The sequence below is a fragment of the Ornithorhynchus anatinus genome, chromosome 21 (assembly GCF_004115215.2).
Source record: "Ornithorhynchus anatinus isolate Pmale09 chromosome 21, mOrnAna1.pri.v4, whole genome shotgun sequence".
Lineage (NCBI taxonomy): Eukaryota > Metazoa > Chordata > Mammalia > Monotremata > Ornithorhynchidae > Ornithorhynchus > Ornithorhynchus anatinus.
Genome location: NC_041748.1, coordinates 21,745,368 through 21,752,199, shown reverse-complemented (window position 1 = coordinate 21,752,199; position 6,832 = coordinate 21,745,368).

Sequence of the window (6,832 nt, the reverse complement as noted above, 5' to 3'; positions counted from 1 at the left end):
GGAGGGGATGGACGGCAGCCTCCGGGGACTTGCTGGCCACGGCGGTGGCCTCCAGCCACTTGGAGAAGAAGTCCACCGCCAGGAAGATGAAGCAGTGGCCGTCCAGCGACCTGACCAGGGGCCCCACGAAGCCCAGGCCCACCAGCTGGAAAGGCCGGGTCACCTGAGGGGGGACAGGGTCCGGGGAGGGGACGGCGGCTTCACACCTCCCCTCCCGCGGCCGGCCGGAACCCGGATGAGGCAGTGCTCCAACGCTAATCGATTTTTTTTCGCCCCAGATGGTGTGTGTTAAGGCTGTGTGTCAAGCACTGTTCTAAACGCTGGGGTAGATGCAGGCTAATCAGGTTGGACACAGTCCCGCATGGGGCTCACAGTCTTCATCCCCATCTTACAGACGATGTCACTGAGGGCAGAGAAGTGACTCGCCCGAGGTCACACAGAAAGACAGGTGGCGGAGCTGGAATTAGAACCCAGACCCTTCTGACTCTCGGGACTGTGCTCTACCCACTAGGCCCCGCAGCTTCTCGGTGCAGTGCTCACCCAACAGTTTAATCTGCATGCAGGAAGTACTCAGTACATGGTTCCACACTCATTAGGTGCCCAGTGCGGTCCTCTTCACACGGGAGACGCTCGGTACAGTGCATCTCTGATGAGGACGATGAGGAGGATCCCAGCGGAGGGAGAGTGAGATTGGGAGATTAAGACTGTGAGCCCCAAGTGGGACAGGGGCCGTGTCCAACCTGATTATCGTGTATCTACCCCGGTGCTTAGAACAGTGCCTGGGACATAGTAAGCGCTTAACAAATACCATAAATATATATATATATATATTTTTTTTTAAAGAGTGGTTCTATAGTCGGGGGCTGAAGGGAGGTGGGGCCGAGATGAGACCCAGGCATCCTGTCTCCCAGACCCCAGGGGCTCACCCCCTTCCCGACCCCCACCAGCGTCCGTTCCATCCGTCAAATGTGGGGACCCCGCTCCCAGACCCCATCTCTCCGAGTCATCCCAGGGCCTCCCCTCCAAACCCCAAGCCCACCCCCAGCTCCCCCACCCCCCACCCCGGTCTCTCCAACCCCTCCCCAGAAGCCCCCGTTCCTGGCTACCTTGATCATGGGCAACTTGTTCTTGGCGATGCGCCGTTCTCTGACCCTGGGCCTGGGGGCCAGGCCGGCGAGGGAAGAGGACGCAGGCTGAGAAGGGCTCTTGCCCACCTCCTGGAAGGAAGAGGAAGAATGGGGGTGCCTCGCCGAGAGGCCCGGAGGGGGCAGAGACGTGCCCTCGGTCTCCCCCGAGCACCCCGGCCTCTCCCACCCCCGGATGTCCTCCTTCCTCACCTGGGCCGATGACGCCGAGGCTATCCGGGCAGACTTGGCGCGGTGGTTCGGACGACACTCCTTACAGTCCTTGACCTGGGGGGAGGGTTCGCCCCTCAGACTCCACCTGCCCTCCCCAGCGGACCGGGGGGGACCCCCATCTCCCACCCCAAAACGGGCTCGTACCCAGGCTCGGTCTCCTCGGGACCGCCCCCCCCCCCGAGGGTAGGAGGACCGGAGCGGTGAGGGGCGGGTAGGCCTGGGGACGGCAATGACCCCGAGCTAGGGGACGAGGCAGAATCCACCCCGGGGGGCCGGGGCGCGTCCACACTCACCCACTTGCGGACGTCGGTGCCGGACCTCGGCCAGTAGTAGGAGGCGGCCAGAGCCGCCCGGGTCTCCTCCTCGCTCCTGTGCCGGCCCCCGGGACCTCTGTGCAGGCGCTTCAGGATGGCCTCGCGGGCCCGGAGGGTCAGGACCACCCGCAGCCTCCGGCCCCCGCCCACGTAGAGCAGCGTCCGGCCTGCGGGCGGGCGGACCGTCTGGGCGCTCGGGGACGTCGGGGGGCCGGAGCCCGGCCCGGCAGTCACCGGTGCCCATTTGGGGACGGGGGAGGAAGGTCTTGGGGACACAGTCCCCCCAGAGATTCTGGTAGGGGCAGGGACAAGACCTTCTGGGACTCGAATCCAACCCTATCGCCGGGCTCTGCCAATCAATCGATCGACAGCATTTATAGAACCCCAACCATCGATCGATCAAGCAGCATGTGAAGCAGGGTGGCCTAGGGGATAGAACCTGGGTCTGGGAATCAGAAGGACCGGGGTTCTCAGCCCGGCTTCGCCTCTAGGCTGCTGTGTGATCTGGGCCACTCGCTTTACTACTCTGGGCCTCAGTTCCCTCATCTGTCAAATAGGGATGAAGACTTTGAGCCCCATTTGGGACAGGGACTGTGTCCAACCTGATTAGCTTACGTCTACCCCAGCACTTAGTGCAGTGCCTGGCACATAGTAAGCGCTTAACAAATACCATTAAAAAAGATCAATCGGTAGCATTTATGGACCTCTGGGGACTTATCTGAAAAATGGGGCTAATAACTCTTACCTCTGCCTTAATCCCTCAGGGATATGGTGAGGATAAAATGAGATTGAGCCAATATTGCCTGTGATCCTCGCCCATAGGAGCGGGTTTTATTAATAATAATTGTTATTATGGCATCTGTTAAGCGTTTACTATGTGCTGGGTACTGCACTAAGCATTGGGGTGGTTAAAAGTTTATCAGGTTGGACACAGTTCCTGTCCTCCATGGGGCTCGCAGTCTTAATCTCAGTTTTCAGATGAGGGAACTGAGGCCCAGAGAAGTGACGTGCCTCGCCCAAACTCACACAGCGGACGAGGGGCAGAGCCAGGATTAGAATCCAGGTTCTCTGATTCCCAGGCCCAGGCTCTATCCAACGGGCCACACTGCTGCGCAACCGCCGGGGCGTTCTGTGATATGGGCGGATCCGGCGGGAATAATAATAATAATTATGGTATTTGTTAAGCGCTATGTGCCAGGCACTGAACTAAGCGCTGGGGTGGATACAAGCAAATCGGGTCGGACTCCGTCTCCGTCCCATGTAGGGCTTCCAGTCTCAATCCCCATTTGACGGAAGAGGTATCGGAGGCCCAGAGAGGTGACGTGACTTGCCCAAGGTCACACAGCAGACAAGTGGCGGGGCCGGGATTAGAACCCATGACCTTTTGACGCTCAGGCCCGGGCTCTACCCACCTCGCCATACTGCTTCCTTCTCCTCGTCCCCCTCAGTTGGGCCAACGCGGGACAACCACGGCGAGAGCAGGTCAGTTGAAGCCCCCTCAGCTGCGAGGGCAGACCGCTAACCCAACTCACGGCGGCTTCCAACTCCTCACATCCCACCGCCCCGCTGCCACCGACGGGCACGGGGTGGCCCGTCCGGTGCCTCGGCCCGCCTCACCTTCTAGGGCGAAACTGTTGACTTCCTGCTGAAAGTTCCTCCTGGAGGCCTCGGTGAGGTCCCCGGGCCAGGTCCCGGTGGTCAGGTAGTCGAAGATCTTCCGCATCTGGACCATGGTGGCTCGGCTGCAGAGAAGCGGGAGAAGAGCGCGCGGAGAGGCGAAAAGTGGGAAGAGGGGCCTGGACCCGGGATCTGCCTCCACCCCAGCCCTGAGGACCCCCAGCTACTCGGGGACCGGAGAAAGAGGCGGGCACTCAATGTGGACGGTGGAGAGAGACAGAGAAAGAGAGAAAAAGGGAGAGACCGAGAAACAGAGAGAGAATCAGAGTGAGGGACAGAGAAACAGAGAGGGAAAGAGAGTTAAACAGAGATATAGAGACAGAAAAAGAGAGAGGGAGAAACAGAGAGGGGCAGAAAGACAGAGAGAAACAGAGAGATAGAGGCAGGGAATCAGAGAAAGAGAGGTAGAGGGACAGAGAAACAGAGACAAAGAGAGAAACAGAGAGAGGGACAGCGAAACAGAGACACTGAGAAACAGAAAGGCAGAGAAACAGGGAGAGAAAGAAAGAGAGTGAGAGAAACGGAGAGGGACGGAGAAACAGAGAGAGAAACAGAGGGGGGCAGAGACACAGAGAGAAAAAGAGAGATAGAGGCAGGGAATCAGAGAAAGAGAGATAGAGAAACAGAGAGGGACAGAGAAACAGAGACAAAGAGAGAAACAGAGAGACACTGAGAAACAGAAAGGCAGAGAAACAGGGAGAGAGAAAGAGAGTGAGAGAAACGGAGAGGGACAGAGAAACAGAGAGGGGCAGAGAAACAGAGAGAGAGAAACAGAGAGGGGGCAGAGAAACTGAGAGAAATAGGGAGAGCGGCAGGGAAACAGAGACAGTGAAACAGAGACAGAAAGAGACAGAGAGAAGCAGAGAGAGGGACAGAGAAACAGAGACAGAGAGCCAGAGAAAGACAGAGAAAGAGAGCGAGAGAAATGGAGAGAGGGACAGAGAAACAGAGAGAAAGAGAAACAGAGCGTGGGGTAGAGAAACAGAGAGAGAGAAACAGAGAGGGGGCAGAGAATGAGAGCGAGAAACAGAGAGAGACAGCGAAACAGACAGAGACAGAGAGAGGGACAGAGAAAGAGAGACAGAGAAACAGAGGGAGAAAGAGAGCGAGAGATATGGAGAGAGGGACAGAGAAACAGAAAGAGAGAGAAACAGAGGGAGAGGGGCCAGAGAAACAGAAACAGAGAAAGAAAGGGAGAAACAGAGAGATAGAGACCGAGAAACAGAAAGAGAGAGGGAGAGGAAAACAGAAAAACAGAGGGACAGAGAAACAGAGAGGAGGGGGCTTGAGGGCCCCTAGGTGGGCCCCTCTCCCCAAGGGCCACCTTCCCTCACCCAGCAGCTGGATGGAGGGGGAAGGGCGAAGGTCAAAGCCCAGAAAGGTGCGGGAGGAGGGGGCGGGGAGAGGAGGGGGCCACCCCGGCCCCAAGCCCGCGCCCCCACTCACTCTCCGCCACACAACTCAAGTCTCCGCGCCCCCTTCGTCTTCCTCCTCCTCCTCCTGGGGGTGGGAGATGCCCGCAGGGGAGGCAGGCCCGACCTCTGCCCTCTGACCTCCGCCCCCCAGCCCGGAGGCCGAGGAGATGGAGGCCCCTTTGAAATGCAAACGCCTCAGCCGCGGGCGGGGAAGGTCGCTGCTCGATTCCGTCGTGTTGTCCCCTCCCAGGCGCTTAGTACAGCGCCCCGCACGTGGTCAACACACGGTCGGTCGATCGATCGGCGTCCCGGGCACCTAGTACAGTGCCGGACGAGGAGGAAGTGCTCAGGAAATTGCGGCGATCGATCGCGAGAGGCCGAGCTGGGACAGAGGGCCGGGTCACAAGCCGAGAAGCCGTGCGGCCTAGTGGGTGGCAGAAGGATCTGGGTGCTAATCCCGCCCCTGCCACCCGTCTCCTTGGACACGTCGCTTCGCTTCTCTGTGCCTCAGTTCCCCCAGCAGGAAAACGGGGGTGAAGAGTGCCAGCCCCACGGGGGGCAGGGATTGGACCTGATTAGCTTGGATCCACCCCGGCGCTTAGTACACAGCCTCCCCAGGGCCAGCCAGAAGGAGGGAGAGTGGGAGATCGCCTTGCAAGCCACGATGCTCCGCCTTGCAAACCACAGTGCTCCGCCTTGCAAACCACAGTGCTCCGCCTCGCAAACCAGAATGCTCCGACTCGCAAACCACAGTGCTCCGCCTCGCAAACCACAGTGCTCCTTGACGGTCCCTTTGCCTACCAGGCCCCGGGGTGCAGGGGGTCGCGGGGGTTGCGACCCCCCAGCCGGGCTCCCCACACCAAGCCAGTAGATCAGGACGGGGGAGTGAGCTCTTTACGGTCAGGTAACGTGTCTGCTTATTGTTACGTTGGCCTCTCCCAAATGCTTAGCACAGTGCATTGCGCACACCGAACACTCAGTGTAAGCTCATCCTCTAGTCTGTCAGCTCGTTGTAATAATAATAATAATAATGTTGGTATTTGTTAAGCGCTTACTACGTGCAGAGCACTGTTCTAAGCACTGGGGTAGACACAGGGGAATCAGGTTGTCCCACGTGGGGCTCACAGTCTTCATCCCCATTTTACAGATGAGGTGACTGAGGCACAGAGAAGTGAAGTGACTTGCCCACAGTCACACAGCTGACAATGTACCTGTTTATTATCCTCTCCCAACCGCTTAGGACAGTGCTCTGCACACAGTAAGCACTCATAAATACAATTTAATAAATACGATTGAACGAACTATCATTTTTATTGAATAAGATAGAATGAACTATTATTATTAATTTTTATTAATTCATCCTTTCATTCATTGGTATTTCTTGAGCGCTCACTCTACTAAGTAGAGAGCACTCTACTAAGCCTTTGGGAAGTACAGTTCAATAACAAATAGAGACAATCCCTGCCCAGAACGGGCTCACAGTCTAAGCGACGGGGTAGATAAAATGCAATAATAATGATGGTATTGGTGAAGCGCTCACTATGTGCCAAGCAGTGTGTAAGTGCTGAATAATAAATAATTATGATATCGGTTAAGCGCTCACTATATGCCAAGCGGTGTTCTAAGCGCCGAATAATAAATAATAATTATGGTATCGGTTAAGCGCTCACTATATGCCAAGCGGTGTTCTAAGCGCCGAATAATAAATAATAATTATGGTATCGGTTAAGCGCTCACTATATGCCAAGTGGTGTTCTAAGCACTGAATAATAAATAATAATTATGATATCGGTTAAGCGCTCACTATATGCCAAGTGGTGTTCTAAGCGCCAAATAATAAATAATTATGGTATCGGTTAAGCGCTCACTATATGCCAAGTGGTGTTCTAAGCGCCGAATAATAAATAATAATTATGGTATCGGTTAAGCGCTCACTATATACCAAGTGGTGTTCTAAGCACTGCATAATAAATAATGATTATGGTATCGGTTAAGCGCTCACTATGTGCCAGGCACTGTTCTAAGCGCCGGGAGAGATACAAGACAATCGGGTTGGACACAGTCCCTG